The sequence below is a fragment of the Aptenodytes patagonicus genome, chromosome W (assembly GCF_965638725.1).
Source record: "Aptenodytes patagonicus chromosome W, bAptPat1.pri.cur, whole genome shotgun sequence".
In the NCBI taxonomy this organism is placed as follows: Eukaryota; Metazoa; Chordata; class Aves; order Sphenisciformes; family Spheniscidae; genus Aptenodytes; species Aptenodytes patagonicus.
The window spans coordinates 28,393,816-28,412,120 of record NC_134981.1 but is presented as its reverse complement, the minus strand read 5'-3'; the positions used below and the strand labels follow the sequence as shown (position 1 = coordinate 28,412,120).

General features: G+C 38.1%; 1 pseudogene across 1 annotated transcript in view; it reads right to left on the bottom strand.

The window, feature by feature from the left end:
- Nucleotides 1–18,305, bottom strand: part of LOC143172217 (AP-3 complex subunit beta-1-like) — a 288,974-nt pseudogene that overhangs the window by 93,191 nt on the left and 177,478 nt on the right. Inside the window, exons 17-20 of the transcript XR_012997310.1 lie at nucleotides 17,190–17,346; nucleotides 9,265–9,439; nucleotides 1,024–1,093; nucleotides 40–146 (exon numbers count right to left, since the gene is read on the bottom strand). The product of XR_012997310.1 is annotated as an AP-3 complex subunit beta-1-like (transcript). The remainder of the gene's footprint in view (nucleotides 1–39; nucleotides 147–1,023; nucleotides 1,094–9,264; nucleotides 9,440–17,189; nucleotides 17,347–18,305) is intronic.

Sequence of the window (18,305 nt, the reverse complement as noted above, 5' to 3'; positions counted from 1 at the left end):
AAATTAAGACACCCCCCTTCCTTTTTAAAGGTTACTTACATCAGTGACTGATGAACCCAACAGACTTAATCCCTCTAGGTCTGCTGTTAAACTTGGGGACAAAAAAGCTGCTATAGGAACTGCCACAGGAGTTGTCACAGGATAGACTAGAAGTAAAAAGGCAAGTGATACTTAACATTAAAAATTTTAAATACTGGGAAGGACAATAAGCTATTTTCATTAAGTGTAAAAAGGTTTTACATCTTGATCTAATTATTTTATCCTCATATATATGATTCTTAATAGCAGAAATTTTTTTCAGACATATAGTCCCAATAATATAAACAATGAAAAATATAAGTAAAACTGATATATGTATAGACCACGTTTTTTACATTAAAAGTATTTTTTCCTCCTTTCCACTTTTTCCTCTGTTTTATCCTCCAGTCTGATCCATACTATGCAGCACATTTTCATTTACGAGTTATGTGCAAAGTACATATTAATGCAATTCTAATGTGTTGCACCTAGAGAAGTAAACCTGAAGAACTGCACTACAAAGCATAGCCAAAAACCAGTGCCAGCTCTACCCTACCCTTCCAAGATTACATTTTAATCTGTTCTTCAAAATTGTGATTTTTAGTATCTTATTATAGCACCATAATTTTTAGTATCTTATTATAGTACCATAATTGGTTCATAGGTTGCACAGATGTTGTACAAGTAACATCCATTGGTACCTGAGGAAATAAGCCCACTTTAATAGAAAACAAGTCCAGACATACAAGAATTATCAAAATAAATATTTTACATACCAATACATTCTACATTTTGAAACTATTTCTCAGTTCTAAAATAAATAAAATCATGTATTATAATAATTACACTTAAAAATAAGTTGACAGTCTGAGCAATATTTTTTTTTGTCAGGAAGCTGGTACGATAAATGAACAGAATCAGTGTTTCAGACATTTAAAATTTCATTGAATTAACTGAATTGAATTTATGCCATGGAAAAGATAAGACTTTAATCAAGATACTTACAGTCATCTAAATCTAAGAGAAACATGTCTTGTTTATTTGGAACTTTTCTATCTTGTTCTGTTTTTTCTTTCTGTCAAAACATGAATATTTCATCTTTTACCATATGAGCAAAAGAAAAGTCTTTTATACGTTTATAATGCAAAATGTATTTTCTCTGCTGTAAAAGAAAAATGTATCCATTTTCAGGGCTCGGCATTCAGAGAATTCACCTAGTGAGAAAGATTTCTTTGTACAGGTAAGCTGAACCCAAACTCCACATTTAAATTACATTTACTCTTCTGAAGCCCATGTTTCCGTTTAGTATTCATAATAGTTGCTATTCAAAGAGAACTTTTGGTGACAGATCAGATGCTTCTGTTGAGACCATTAAAATAGAGATACAAGCATTTTTTTTTTTTTTTGGAAGACAAAAGACTTGGGTACTAACATTTCTGTTTCCATATGAAAAACAGGACAAAATCCATTCATAAGAAAGTAGTATTATTTGCACTTATCGAGGAGTAGGGAATCCTGTTCCATCATGTACTGGGACTTTACTTAATTGCTGGACAAATAACAAAAAGTTGATTTTTGTCACAAAAAAAGTTTCAATTTTAAGCCTTAAGATGAATTCTAATAATAAAGATTGGCAGTACTGTAAGTAAAGAGTAAAGCAGCAATAGAGTAATCTCGGTGACTTGGCAAACAGACTATTTCAACAAAATTTGTTTCAATACAGCTCAATAAAAAGTTCTAAACATATCTAATAAGAGTGAATGTTGGTCACACCTACAGAACATATCTAGACAGTGATGATTCAGAAGAGAATTTAATGTGTCACAGCTCAAAATGGGCTCCCAATAGAGTGGTTTAGTAAAAAGGATTGATCTTTGGACATAGCCAGAACCTGGACACGTTACCCACTGGATGCTCATCGGACAGTTTGTCATCATTCTGTTCCTATCCACTCTTAAGCATCCTTCATTTGGATTGGCTGCAGAACTCCTTCTGCCTTTGCCCTCTCTGGCTCACACACCAGACAGAAGGCTTTGTCATTCTTTCAGATAATTTGTCAACTGCCCTTAGATCTTAAGACATTGCTCATTACCCAAGGTATTGCAAGCAATTTAAACTTAGTCTTTCCAGGAGTCCCACTTCTGTGAACCTTCTAGTTTACCAGTTTCCTCTTCAACAGCACGTGACAGCCAAATGCATAGACATATTATTCTTTTACCTTTTCTAATAAATGAACAGGTCTAAATAAAACAGTAAAACTCCATATGCCCATCCTGGCCTCCATTTCTCGAGCATTATTTCCAAGTTTTCACAGTCTCTTCAGGCACTCAGGATACAAATTCCTACAGGAGCTTGGAGTCCCTCTCAGAAGCTCAGCAGCTAGAATCACTTTCTTTGATTGTCACCGTAGAATAAAATGACCCCTCTTTTCTAAAGGTACATTCCCTTTCTTCTAGTCTCTCAGTTGCAAACTAACATTAATGCCAAGTCTATTTTTTTCCAATCTGGGGAGAAATTCCTTGGTTTCCTCCAAAGAACATGAAAGAAACTAGCTAATGTTCTCGCTATTTGAAGCCGTTGATGTTAATGACTATCAGGCTTGACCTGGGACAAAATGACATTGCTCTTCATTTTCTTCCAATAAACCCATGGCTCAAATAGACAGTATTCACTTATGTGATCATTACAGATGTGCTTTAGATATTCTGAGAGGAGAAGAATCTTGTGGACAGAGCAGAATGGAAGCCACTTATTTTTTTTATTATTTTTAAATCAACATACTTGAATGGTCCTTATCACTACGGTATTTTAGTGTTCTACTATCGCTGATTATCTGAAACACAAAACTCCTCTGGACAAAGGAAATATTACAAAAATATCTTTAAAAAGGTGCTAATGTGATTCCTTCCTTATATGCCTTGTCCAGAATTAGTGGCTCTGTTGCAGAACCAGCTCTCCTGAGTTCCATTTTGGTCACAACTACCAGACTTCATTTTTCTCTTCCAGTGTGATTACTGACAAGTCATTTAGCTGCTTTTGGCTAATTTTTTTCATCTGTGAAATGAGCATAAATAGTATACTTCATAAGTTACAGGTGCTAGTTGAATTATTCATGTCTATGAAGTGTCAGAGAAAACATTTCATGACAATTGTTTTAACGAGTTCTAAGACTTTTTATAGCACCATTTGGTGAATATTTAGCCCCGAAACAGGGGTTTAGCTGTAATCTGCAGCACTTTTACTATAAAGTATCACAACTTTTTTGCTAAACTACAAACTCTTCAGACACCTGAACATACCAAAAGAGAACACGGTTAAACAAAATGCAAATATATTCTAAAAAACCCTCAATTTCCCAACTCTTTCACTCCCTACCCCCACTTATCCATAAGATACAGTTCTATCTTCAACTATGATTAAGGTTCAAAGGTTATTTTTAGCTAGAGTTCTATATTTGCTAATTATTCCAGTAGAAATGGGATTTCTCCATTCCCTTTTATAATGCAGCCAATTAAAGTCTATAAAAAGTGGCTCACCCACATGAGAGGCTATAGCACAAGGATGAGAATTTTGAATATGCTTCAGTTCTGCCAATAGCAGCATTGTCAGATCAAGATGTTTAAAAAAATTAGGAGTTGGGAGTCAAGAAATCATTTTAATGTTCATCTTTTTACTGAAGCTAAGAGAGGACATTCTGTGTCACAAATAACACAAATGGTAAGCTTCAGTTTGTTTTTTCTGTTATTTTACCATTCTAAAGTAGTTACTAAGTACATATCAGAAAGCTTAATATGTAATTTTATAAGATAAAATGCATTTCTGCACTGATATTATTTTGAATCTACTATATAATTCATCTTTAAAAATGGAAAAAAAATTGAAGAGAATTTATTTCTTATACTTCAAAATAAAACAGTCCTAAAATGAGACACGTACAGAATCATTACATCAAGGTAATGCATGGTAAGAAAAATTTCCACTGCACACTTTATCAGAATACTGTACTTAAGTCCAATCAGATTACTGTAAAAAAAACAAAACAAAAAAAACCAAACCACAAACAAACAAACAACCCCCTCCCCCCAACAACCCTACCATCTAGGAAATATAAAATCAGAAACTAACTAAATCAAGACAAAGTTAATGTTAAAGTATGATCAAGTCTTATTTTCTACTTCAGTCACGTGTGTCAAGCATAAGTAAATACTCAGCTACTTATGTGTGTGTGTGTATGCATGCTATATATACACAAACATACAAATATTTTCAGATTTATATATATATTTCTAGATACATATATGGGTGTATATATTAATTGTGTGCATGTTCTGTACAAAACACCAAGGAAATTTATTTACATGGGTCTTGCCTTTTACAAATGTAATTATTTTTTTCTTTGTTTTTTGAAAGAAAAGAAAATTGATTTGCTTTCTAGTAATAATAAATAGCCAATGACTGCAACAAACACTGCCAAAAGATATTTCTATTGAATAAAAAAATCTTTGCATTCCAAATCAAGACAATAAAAACGTTCTGACATGTCTGGCATTTCTGTGTAACATAATTTTTCATCTTTTTTTCTTAAAACTAAGTCTACAATATAACCCAAACAGTTTCCTACCAAGAGAGCCCACTATGGGAAAAGCAGAATACTAAACAAAGAAGTTGAGCTATATTACATCAAACATTTCTCCATTTGCAATTCATCTTGGTAATAGAGATAGAACCTGGTAAATGCATATAGGACTTGAAGCAGGAGATTTCTCTTGCTCAGTGCATAATTCATGTGCTCTGCCTGCAAAGTGTGTAAAATGAGAATTTCACACCACAGCATGAGCCATAGAGCTGCAGAGAAAAGGCAGATGAAACCATATTTTGCTGTGCGAATTTTATTTCTCCCAATATTTATACAAAACCATCATTGACAATCCAAATGCATTGACAGATCACCCACTGTTTCCATTGTGTTAGCACTTGAAAAGAGATCAGGCAGAAAGATAGATAATTTGGTTTTGTATATTTTTTTAAATAGTGGATCAGGTTTTTAACAGCTGAGTGACTGTACTTGTATAAGGAGTATCAACAGTAGCTGATTTTAAAATCCCACTGTAGAGACACCTACTTATACATGTGTCCTGGTTTCGGCAGGGATAGAGTTAATTTTCTTCATAGTAGCTGGTACAGTGCTGTGTTTTGGATTTAGGATGAGAACAATGTTGATAACACAGCGATGTTTTAGTTGTTGCTAGGTAGTGCTTACACTAGTCAAGGACTTTTCAGCTTCCCATGCTCTGCCAGCAAGAAGCTGGGAGGGGGCACAGCCAGGACAGCTGACCCCAACTGGCCAAAGGGATATTCCATACCACATGATATCATGCTCAGCATATAAAGCCGGGGGAAGAAGAAGGAAGGGGGGGACGTTCGGAGTGATGGCGTTTGTCTTCCCAAGTAACCGTTATGAGTGATGGAGCCCTACTTTCCTGGAGATGGCTGAACACCTGCCTGCCGATGGGAAGTGGTGAATGAGTTCCTTTTTTTGCTTTGCTTGCGTGCGCGGCTTTTGCTTTACCTATTAAACTGTCTTTATCTCAACCCACGAGTTTTCTCACTTTTACCCTTCCGATTCTCTCCTCTATCCCACTGTGGGGGGAGTGAGCGAGCGGCTGTGTGGTGCTTAGTTGCCGGCTGAGGTTAAACCACAACAACATGCATCATCCTCAAATCTGCATTTTAGCTCTACAGTATTTATGCTTACAGTATATTATGTATCTGAACACCTCAAACTTATCCATATTTCAAAATGATATAAAACGCTGCAGTACTTTTCTATTCACTGCAGCACAGTTACAGTGAACACAACAGCTTTTTCAAAATGATTCTTCAAGAGAAAAAATATGAAAGCATTAATAATATATTCAGGAAAAATAATCTGAAGTTTTTGTAACCTATTTTTATGCTAGTAAATGCATGGATGTATGCACAAATTAAGCTCCCATGTGAGTGTAATCGAACCTTGTTTATTATAAAAATTCTGCTGAACATGGCAATGGTACCCAACAAAACATATAGAATGGTAAACAACCCCCTAAACATTATCTATGTAACATAGTTCATAATGTGTGGCAAATTGAGAAACTATAAAAACAGACCCTATTAACTACTCCTCTTATCAATATGTATTTCAGAAAATATTTGCAGTTTTATTTAAAAGGAAAGGAAATCCTAATGAATCATCTCCCCATATACACTGACCAAATTAAGAATGCCCTGTAGCAGAATAATATAAACAATGGCTTTTCTAATAAAAATCTTTCAGAAGAAAAACATGCATTTATGAGGGCCTGGCTGAAACAGTCTGCTTCCTGGGTGGCCTGAAAAAAAGCCAGGTAGGAAGCAGAAAAATTCCAAGATTTTCCTGGAAGTAAAATAAACACGGGCGGTTCTTGTAAAATATACCTCAGCACAAGGGCTGTATATAAGATTTTATCTATAATGTTCTTTAAAGTTTGTGAACTATTGCTTTTCTTTCCAGCTTGGAAGGGCTATCTAGGTTATCAGTTAGCTCCACTTATCATCACAGGGCTCAAAACAGGCCTCTCTCCAAAAATCTATTAAGTTAGTTAGCATAACAATCACCTTTGGCACAAAATACCTGTGATTCTCCCCTCTACCCCCTCATCCAATTATGCTTCTGAACATAACCAAATATCAGAAACACCCCAGGTATAAACACAGGCATTCAATATAGCTTAAATGGAAACTAACTTAATGGTCCTAGAGATTAATACAATACACTGAAACAGTCCTCTATGTTTAAGACCATTACATTCACTTCCCCCCCCGCCCCCAATTCATATATGACCATTGCTGTTTACATATACTAGTCCATCAGCCATAGCTTGTTGCTCTTACATTAAATACCCTAATTTCTTAGTGAAAAAGAATTTAAACATAGTCATTTAGCTTTTGGATAGTGAGCTCCATGTTATCTTTTCTTTTCAATAATCTCCTTGCCTCCTTTCTTGCTGCCATGCATATAAACCCATTGCTATTTGTTTTAATATTTTTTATGATGTTTAAAAGCTTTGCAATTTTTCAGTTCTACCCCTTGACTCTGATCAAGTCTTCTGTCAATTGCTTATAAACTCTTTTTGTTCCTAACACATTTCTTTTTAAGTAAGTGCTTCTTAATCAAGTAAAGCTTTAGGACTACTCCTGCAAGGTTCTTTTTCTTCTCTTAAGATCCAAGGGCTTGACAATTTTCCATTGACTTCAACAAAACAATCCCAAACTTCTTAGACATTCTAGTTCTCTCATTATTCAGTGCATTTGACTTCACACATTCTCAACTGCTGTTTTAAAATACAAAAAGCTTCTTTATGCTAGTTGTCCTCACATATCCTGCGAAAGAACCAGAACAGTTCAGATAACTGTAGTGAAAGAAATAATGAACGATGGCCCTGATATCCTGAGAAAAATGGACAAATGCAGCAGGGAGAGGACATAGTTGTTTGAATATGATTAAGCAGGTCGGAGTACCTATTACTTCCTGGTGAAAAATACTGTGCTAATATGAGAAGCTGCAAGCTTTTAGAATTAATTCATGTTCCATCTAGTGTCAAACGAGTTTATTCTGAGAGGATTTAGATTACATTTATTGTGCTAACATTTTTTTGGTGAGTTCCAGTTTGGCTTCTCTATTAGAAAAGAATTTTGACATAGGTACATTACCCAATGAGGTATTTGGGCAGGAAACAATGATCAAATCATGGAAACACACCTCCATTTCTCAAATGCTACAGTCTCACTTCATCTTTTGTTCTGCTTGGTGGAAGAAGGGAATAGATGAAAATTTAAGGTTACAAACTCAGAGTTCCTAGGCAGACCTATAAAGTTACAAACCAAAGACCATTTACAACATAAGTTCAAGATCTAGAGAAATATAGAGCCTTATCTCATCAATTAAAGGAAACACACACTGAAACGGCTTAATAAAGTTACAGACTTCCCTCTTAACTGTTCAAAACACACCTGTCCAACAGCTTCTACAATTGCATCAAATGCAACAGACGATGCCTTTTTTGACTATTCAGCAATCTATACTGGAATCCCGATCAAAATGTCTTGGCTTAATTTAAAATGCTTAAGAGTATCACTTTATTTTCAAAACCACATATCGGTATTAAAACGGAAACTTCTGAGATACAATTCTACCCTGCAAATTTTTATAAAATATATAGGAAAGAAATGCACAGGAAATCTTTGGTAACAGAAAAATAAGTTTCAGAAATTCTTTTACTCTTCTACCTTAACAGATTTAGCATACAGTTCTACATTTATTTGTTTTTTTAATGAAAGGTAGATATATAAACAGAATCCAATTCATGCTATTAGCTTTAGCTCTATAATGCTAGCTTGAATAAAATGAAATTCTAACCTCTTTTTCTTCACTAAAGTAAGCAATTAAAACTTAATTCACACATGAATGGCTCTGTTGAACACTTTTGCATCTTCACACATTTCGGAATCCAATTTTAAAAAAAGACATATTTGAAAGTTTGCTACTTAGTAAATGTTGTAAGAAAACTAATATAATTTGAAGTAACGGAACCCTTTATAAGCTTTATTCCTATCAGAGAACAATAAAAGTTGATTACTCATTAAGAATATTAATTCTACTAATCTATGTATACACCTAAAGTGTAGATGCATTAACTGCACTATTCTCAATTTTAGCACAAAATTTTAAAACAAAGGTAGTGGTTCTACTAGAATATCTTCAAACCCTTAAGAAACAATGTACTAACATTCCTTTCTTTGCTTTGCTTCCTGTCAGACTCAGGTCCTGTAGTAATTATACTTTAAGATCCCATTTTAATATAATAATCATCCCAAATCAGGGTATTATTTTTGTGAACTATCCATATACCATGTTTTCATCCAGTTCAACAGTAATCTAAAAAAAATAATTAGGTTCTATTATTCTTCATCTATCTGGAGTAAAAGTATAACAGAATTAAAATCAAAATATGGTTTTCATTATAAAATATTCTTACTTGCTTAAACTATCAAACAGTTACTACTTAGGGATCAGTCTTTTTATGAAAGGTCAACAAATATTTTCAGAAATTCTATTTTTTTAGATATCCATAAAACCACTACCCATCTCCATTCCCCCAGAAAGAAACACACATAGACTGTTAGATGCATTGTTTCATATTTTATAATTTTTTTAAAACTTTTTACCTTACTAGAGGTAGCACTTCTAGATTTTCCAGACTCAGAGTCACTTTTAGAGTCTGATTCTGACTTGGAGTCTGAAGATCTTTCTTCTGATGAAGTGGACTCTGTATCAGAGGAACTGGATGTGTTTCTCTTTTTGGAGATCCCCTTTGCTTTCTTTTTAATGTCCTCTGAATCACTACATATTGAAAAAAATTGAGACTTAAAACCACCAAACAAATGTGCTTAGGAAGTATCCTACATCATTAACATTTCAAAGTTTTATTGAGTTTTAAGTCAATATTTCTTCATGATAATGGAAACTTGGCTAAGATGGTAGAAATATTAGCTTATTTAAGGGAAAACAAAATTGTTCTATCACATTACACAATACATCATCACATATAGTCTAAAACAGGGAAACAGTCAAACAAAAATGTGAACATATTAAATATTAAAAATATTATTTGCATGCCTCAGGCTTGTGACATTTCAGAAAGAAGTGCAGACACCCTTTTATATAAAGAAACTTTCAGACTATTTTACCTATGATTAACAGAATGTTGATGGGTTATAAGATGTTTTTGCAAAGTAATATTGCTTTAAAAAAAAATCAATGCATTGAATTTGTTCATTAATTCTTCTAAATCAAACCACCTAGAAAGACAACCTATAACACCTACAAATATTTTAACCCATTAAAGAGTTTGTACAGAAGAGCTATTACATTCTGACACCTTTAGTCATATTGAGTACCTTACAGCTAATGGACTTCAGAGACACTATTCCTCACACAGTAAAGTTCTGTTCACCATGGCAATGTTGGATTATGTTGCTCTGTGCTAACAGCTACTGAATATTATTAAAATCTGCCTTATTCGCTTCTAATAATACTAGAACTACAAATTAGTAGATTATCCTTTTGTCTTGAGGGAGTTACTACCTAGAAATATTGCAGGAAATGAAAATTGCTTTCTAATGGTTATCATGGAGCAGATAAATTAGTATTGCATATAGAAAGAAAACCTCTCTTCTTGGATCTGCAGGCAACCAACTTATACTTCCAAATCACGTGTTTCATAGACCACCTGATTCAGTTTCCTCCCCAAGACAATAAATCAGATACTAAAGTGCTTGAAGGGTAACAAGGTCGTCAATAATTAAACAAAACCAAACCACTCAACTATTAAGAGTCCCTTTGGACTCAAATTAAGTTGTTATACATTTCTGCTTAGCTTTAGGAGCAGTATAAAAGAATATATTATGCTGCATTAGTGTTTCAGATGGCAATATTTTTAGAAGGGAAAAATACAGAGAAGGGGAACTGAAAAATATAATGTGACAGAAAGGAAAAAAGTTAGGGGCAATGCCATCTTCTTCCCAAGAACTTCCCAGGACTGAATTGCCTAAATCAAATTCGATCAAGATTATTAAAAATCAATATTAAGATTTAAGCCATGCTGTCCTGGTTTTGGCAGGGATAGAGTTAATTTCCTTCCTAGTAGCTGGTACAGTGCTGTGTTTTGGATTTAGGATGAGAACAAAGTTGATAACGCACCGATGTTTTAGTTGTTGCTAGGTAATGCTTACACTAGCCAATGACTTTTTAGTTTTCCATGCTCTACTGACTGAGAAGGCTGGAGGTGCACAAGAAGCTGGGAGGGGGCACAGCCAAACTGGCCAAAGGGACATTCCATACCACGTGACGTCATGCTCAGTACATAAACTGGGGAAAGCTGGCCGGGGGGGCCGCTGCTCGGGGGCCACTGCTCGGGGACTGGCTGGGCATCGGTCGGCGGGTGGTGAGCAATAGCACTGTGCATCACTTGCTTTGTGTATTATTATTATTATTATTATTATCATATTATTATTATCATTTTGTTTCAATTATTAAACTGTTTTTATCTCAACCCACGAGTTTTTCTCACTTGTGCTCTTCCAATTCTCTCCCCCATCCCACCGGGTGGGGGGAGTGAGCGAGCCGCTGTGTGGTGATCAGTTGCCAACTGAGGTTAAACCACGACACCTTGGGAGGCTGAATAAGTGATCAAATAGTTTTATGAAATACTTAATTAACTTTTGCAGCAATTTTGCTGAGAACTAAAATTAAGTCCTTCAACACTTTGTCATTATGTAACTAAGACAATTGATTTTTCTAAATAATGTTATATTAGAAAGATTATGGTCCTAATATTAGAGACAAGGGCTGTGAAGGGAAACAGTCATAAGATACTTAAATGTTAGTGCTTTTTAAGATTGCCCATTATCAACAGCATTATCATGTATTAAAGTATCATTAAAATTTTGAGTAATTGGGGTTAATACCTTGGATTGTATGAATCTGTTTCTTCCACTGCTGTCAGCAAGTGGCCTCTGCAGACATGATCGCCCTTTACTCTGTGGTCTGCTACCATCTCACTTGATGAGTCTGCAGCTCAGCTCAGTCGTGGCTGACAGCACTGATTGGGGCACAGCACGCACTCTGCTCCTTTTATTACAGACAGTAATTAAAGCAGCTCGCCTTGCCACTTCCATAACAAACACAGCATAATGCCCTAATTATGACTCTATTAATTTAAGTCACGATTTAATTATTTTTAAAGTGATTTATATTGTTTTTCCTGTTCAGAACAAATGAAATCGGTAGTTTAAATTAATACAGGCTTTTCATCATCGCAAAGTTAAAAAGCTACTTACCAGTAAATTATTTTCATTAGAATAACATCTGAAATTTTAAGCAGTAAGGTAAACAATGATTACCCATCAAAACTGGCTGATATACAATAAAGTAACATCTCTAATCTTCAAATCTAGTTTTAAAGATAAGATATGTGTTTTGAAAAACAACTTGCTTCATTTATGTATGTTGTGGTTTAACCTCAGTCGGCAACTGAATACCACACAGCCGCTCGCTTACTCCTCCCTCCCCCCCGCCCCGGTGGGATGGGGGAGAGAATTGGAAGAGTAGAAGTGAGAAAAACACATGGGTTGAGATAAAAACAGTTTAATAATTGAAATAAAATAATAATAACAATAAAAATAATAATAATACACAAAGCAAGTGATGCACAGTGCAATTGCTCACCACCCACTGACTGATGCCCAGCCAGACCCCGAGAAGCGGCCCCCCCCGGCCAGCTTTCCCCAGTTTATGTACTGAGCATGACGTCACATGGTATGGAATGTCCCTTTGGCCAGTTTGGCTGTGCCCCCTCCCAGCTTCTTGTGCACCTCCAGCCTTCTCAGTCAGTAGAGCATGGGAAACTAAAAAGTCCTTGGCTAGTGTAAGCATTACCTAGCAACAACTAAAACATCAGTGTGTTATCAACTTTGTTCTCATCCTAAATCCAAAACACTGTACCAGCTACTAGAAAGGAAATTAACTCTATCCCTGCCGAAACCAGGACAATATCCACCCCTTATTCTATACCATCTATGTCATGCTCAACTCTCATATTTTCCAGTACATTTTCATGAATCACCAGCCCCTTTTTTTTTTTTTTATATATATATATACACACACACACACACAGAGATATCATTCCCTTAGTCTGTGGGCCATCCCTCTAAAATGTTCGGTGAGTTCATTTAGTCCATGACTTTGGGCTCCATCTGTCGTAATAATCTTCCAGGGCAGGAAAGATGGAGATGGTATGTGGTGTTGGATTGTTTCATGTTGAAGTCAGTTCTGGTACCATCATCACTGTGTTTTGCTTGGTTTCACTGAAGTTCATTCTTCGTTAGTCTGGGTGATTCTTATTGTAATAACATTAGTATGGCATATAATATTATTAGTATTATTAGTATATCTGTGTATTATTAGCATAACTATTATAACTATAATTAGTACTTAACATCACATAATTCAGATCATTGGCTATTCTCACCCAAAATCAAATCCCCTTGAGGTACACATCAGACTTCCCCATCCTTCCGCATTATCCACCAAGCGCACCCAGGTCCTTGAGCAAAAGCAATCCCACGGATGGGTTTGCCTCTGTCCGAGGCAGGAATAACCCAGACTGTCTTCCCCAGCATATTTTTTATGTGCACTACAGGAACTTTATTCCCATCTACAGTACGTAAGAGTTCTGACTGGGCAGGGCCTGCTCCATTGGCAGATCCCCTCGTGTTGACTAACCAGGTGGCCTTTGCTAAATGCGTATCCCATATCCGCACTGGCCATATGGGACTGTTAAAGGGTGAACGAGTCTTGCTGATCACTCCTTGGCTCTCCAGTCGACAAATCAGCTCATGAATGGGAATCAGGGAGTCTCGGTTGGTGCAATATTGCCACCGGTGCACCGTGGTGGTAGCGATTGGCACTTGTTGGTCTTCGACCTTCAGCAACCCCACAACAGAGGGGTCCTCCGAGAGACCAGGCAAGGTGGACAGCTGTTTAATTTCCTCCATCTCCAAGGCAGCTATACCAAAAGCCCACCGGTACCCTTTTGGGTCCTTGAAATACCCTCTCCTGAGGTAGTCTATGCCAAGGATGCACGGAGCCTCTGGGCCAGTCACAATGGGGTGCTTCTGCCACCCATTCCCAGTTAGGCTCACTTCGGCTTCCAATACAGTTAGCTGTTGGGATCCCCCCGTCACCCCAGAAATACAGATGGGTTCTGCCCCTATATAGCTTGATGGCATTAGAGTACGCTGTGCACCGGTGTCTACTAGAGCCCTATACTTCTGTGGGTCTGATGTGCCAGGCCACCAAATCCACACAGTCCAGTAAACCCGGTTGTCCCTTTCCTCCCCCTGGCTGGAGGCAGGGCCCCTCTAATCCTCATCACAGTACTCATTTCTCATTTCTTGTAAACACGAGTCAGAAGTTTCTTCATTAACATCAGGAGTAAGATCAGCCTTTCTACTCTGTCTGGGGAACTGCCCGCTGGAAACTGGAGCAGCCATTTTCCTGGAAGAACCTCTTTCTGTGGTTGTTTTCCCTTGCAATTCACGTACCCGTGCCCCTAGGGCTGCGGTAGGTTTCCCATCCCACTTCCTCATGTCCTCTCCGTGGTCACGCAGATAAAACCATAGGGTGCCCTGTGGTGTGTACCCTTTATATTCTCTCTCTTGAGCAAAAGAACGCTGACTCCTAATAGCCGAGATACTGGTCCGTACAGGTGAGGAGTAGGACCTATCCTCTCTGAGTTGCTGGATCTCCCGGGACAGTTTTTTGGACAATTTCTCCACAGCCGAGACGAGGGAGGAAGAAAGACTTTCCTTGTATTGCCGGAGTTGACTAGCCAATTCATCCACCGTTTGTTCCTCTCCATCTTTCCAGGTTATCACTGCCAATGAATTGGTATATGACGATGGTGCGCTCCTTACAAACTTCCGCCACATGGGTCGTGTGCACTTGACTTCATCTGGATCTTTGGATAGTTGTTCGTTGTTCAGGTCACCATAAATCATCTCCATCACAGCTAATTCTCTCAGAAACTGGATACCCTTCTCCATGGTGGCCCACTTGCTTGGGCGACATATGACATCTTCCTTAAAGGGATACCTTTCCTTCACGCTTGACAAGAGTCGTCTCCAAAGGCTGAGGACTCGTGTCCCTTTTCCAATCGCTTTGTCAATGCCCCCTTCCCTAGAAAGGGATCCCAGCTGCTTGGCTTCCCTACCCTCTAATTCCAGGCTACTGGCCCCATTATCCCAGCATCGGAGCAGACAGGTGACAATATGCTCACCTGGACGGCGGCTGAAATCTTTTCGTATACCTCGCAGCTCACTCAGGGATAGAGATCGGGTGGTCACTGCCTCGTTTATGAGTTCTTCCTCTTCCTCCTCCCCGGTCAGCGGCCGGCTCTCCTCCTCCTGTTCTCGTGATGGCCCTTCTCTAGGGTCATCTGTCTCGTACACTTCTTCCTCCAGCCCCCTTTTAGAAGAAGCTTCTTCCTCCCTTACTAAACGATCCGACTTCCGCTTCCAAAATTTCTTCTTGTGTACAGGGGCAACTGATACCGGCACAGGCTGGTTCTTTGGTTCAGCCACAGGGCGTGTTGCTGGGGTCGGAGTGGCCGCAGTGCATGTCACCGGATTCTGAGTGGCCGCAGGGCCTGTCGCCGGGTTTGGAGTGGCCGCAGGGCCTGTTGCCAGCGTCTGAGTAGCTGCAGTGCATGTCGCCGGGGTCTGAGTGGCTGCAGTGCGTGTTGCCCGGGTCTGAGTGGCCGCAGGGCCAGTTGCCGGCATCTGCGTAGCTGCAGTGCATATTGCTGGGGTCAGAGTGGTTGCAGGGCCTGTCGCTGGGGTCGGAGTGGCCGCAGGGCATGTTGCCCGGGTCTGAGTGGCCGCAGTGCGTGTCGTTTTACTGTCAGAGCCAGAGACCTTCTCTTCCCTTTGAGGGTACTGAATGGTGTTGAACAGGGCTCGGTAGGCATGGGCCAGGCCCCAGCACGTTGCAATGATCTGCATCTCTCTCGAGTTGCCAGGGTGACTGCATACTTTTTCCAAATATTCTACTAACTTTTCAGGATTCTGCACTTGCTCAGGGGTGAAGTTCCAAAACACTGGGGGTGCCCATTGGCCTAGGTACTTGTCCATCTTGTCCCACACACCCTGCCACTCATAATTATTCAGCCTTGGGGCAGATCTCTGGACGATATTCTTAAATTGCTTATCACCTTTAGACAAAACCGAAACAATATTCCCAAGGAGTATTAATAGAAGTATCTTAACTACCCAAGGCTGTTCAAAATACTGAAAAGTTACTGTAACGAAGGAGGAAACATCATAGAAGAAGGTAGTGACACTGCCATTCTGTATTTCCTCCGTAAAAAAACTCTCAGAAAAGTTACTGCAATTGCTAGTTGTCTCCACGAAATGGTATCCGTGGTACAGTAACGGCTTCATTGGGAAACTTACATACCACACTAAGGTCAAGGTCAATGTTCTAAAAACAAACCTCACAAGCGAGACATCACTATTCACTGCAGACCACAGCAAACTGCAAAACCCAACAGCAATCTTTAACATGTACAGCAGGAAAAAGAGCGCGATGCAGATTATACAAATCAATATCGAGAACAGAGAAGCCAACATTGTGACCTACAACTATTAACAGATATAAGTTCCTTAATACACTCCGGTTAATCTGTTATTATCTCAAACCCTTCGTGCCCCACGTTGGGTGCCAAAAAGGACTGTCGTGTTTTAACCTCAGTCGGCAACTGAGCACCACGCAGCCGCTCGCTCACTCCCCCCCCACCCCCGGTGGGATGGGGGAAAGAATTGGAAGAGCACGAGTGAGAAAAAAACTCGTGGGCTGAGATAAAAAAAGAGTTCAATAATTGAAATAAAATGATAAATGATAACAATAATAATAATACACAAAGCAAGTGATGCACAGTACAATTGCTCACCACCCGCCGACCAATGCCCAGCCAGTCCCTGAGCAGCGGCCCCCCCGGCCAGCTTTCCCCAGTTTATGTACTGAGCATGACGTCACATGGTATGGAATGTCCCTTTGGCCAGTTTGGCTGTGCCCCCCTCCCAGCTTCTTGTGCACCTCCAGCCTTCTCAGTCGGTAGAGCATGGGAAGCTGAAAAGTCCTTGGCTAGTGTAAGCATTACCTAGCAACAACTAAAACATCGGTGCGTTATCAACTTTGTTCTCATCCTAAATCCAAAACACTGTACCAGCTACTAGGAAGGAAATTAACTCTATCCCTGCCGAAACCAGGACACAAGGTTACATCAATTTTCAAAAAGCCACCCAAGATTTTACCAAAGTCAGAAATTAATTCCAAACATGAGTAGTCTGAATAATGAAAATATGAACCTAATTCATACACTGAATATTATTGGCATACAGTGAAACAGGAGACATCACTCCTTGGACAATACACCCAAAAAAAGCCTAAAGGCTTAGCAGACTGTTTACAGGAAGAGTGCTTTAACAGCTAGTGTCACAAAAAAATTTAAGCCATACAAATGTATACCTACCTTTCATCAGCAGCTCTAGATGTTTTCTTTGCAGTACTTTCTTTGCTGTCTGATTCACTGTCACTTGATTCTCCACTGGAAGAACAACTCCCACTATTCTCATCACTGCTGCCTTCCCCCTTATCTTCCTTCTCGCTTTCACTGCCAGACTTGCTCTCTGAAATAAAAAAAAAAAAACCCTTACAACTTTTTCTAAATATCTTACATAATTAGTATTTTAGAAATCCAAGTTTGTTTTAAATAAAACAATGTTTTAGTATTTTAAGATCCAATTGCAAGCTTTAGCATTATTTACCCTGTGTCAAAAGCATGCAAGAAAATCACTTTCCCCTAATGTTTACAAAATTTTGTTGGTTAAAGACCTGTTCTCTTCAGCCTACAGTATTGTACTTTATCAAATTAGAACTCCCAGTAATAAATTAATTGTATGTAGATTCTTCAAAATTACATAACCCTATCAGGAGTTGGAGATGACCTCAAATTCTCTCATCTATAGATTCACTTAACTGCAAGATTATCTTTTCAACCAATTGCTTAATTAGATAATCTATTTTTGAATACCAATAGCAATGATGATTAAATCACCAATTTAAACAAATTATTCATCCTCTAATTAATCATATAGCTACAAAATATTCAAATATCTGAAGTGAATATATTCTTTTCTTGCTTCAGAGATCATTAATTTCAGTGATACAGTTCTTAAGCACTTCTGGATATTTCCTCAGTTTAGGAATGAGAGGGAAGAAGCTCCAAATTAAGATTTGAAAGTGCCCCTCTTCCATTCAACTAGATGTTGCTAATTCTTTTAAGTCTCTAATACTAAACATTTTCTGTGTCTAATGTCTGGACCTGGGAGAACGATGTTCTTCAGTACATCTGAACTATATTAACATCTACTGAAACGACTGTTTTGGGGAACCGTCTATCTGGCATTAAGTGATAGACTGGTCAAAAGAACCTTAGCTCACTCGATAGGCAGCTGTCACTTATCTTCTCCATTATCACCCCCATTATAATAAACAGAAAACGTCATGTAGAACTTCAGAGCAAAACTATAACACAATTTACTGAATAAACCCCATGAAATAGTACACAGTTAAACAAGTTTGGCCA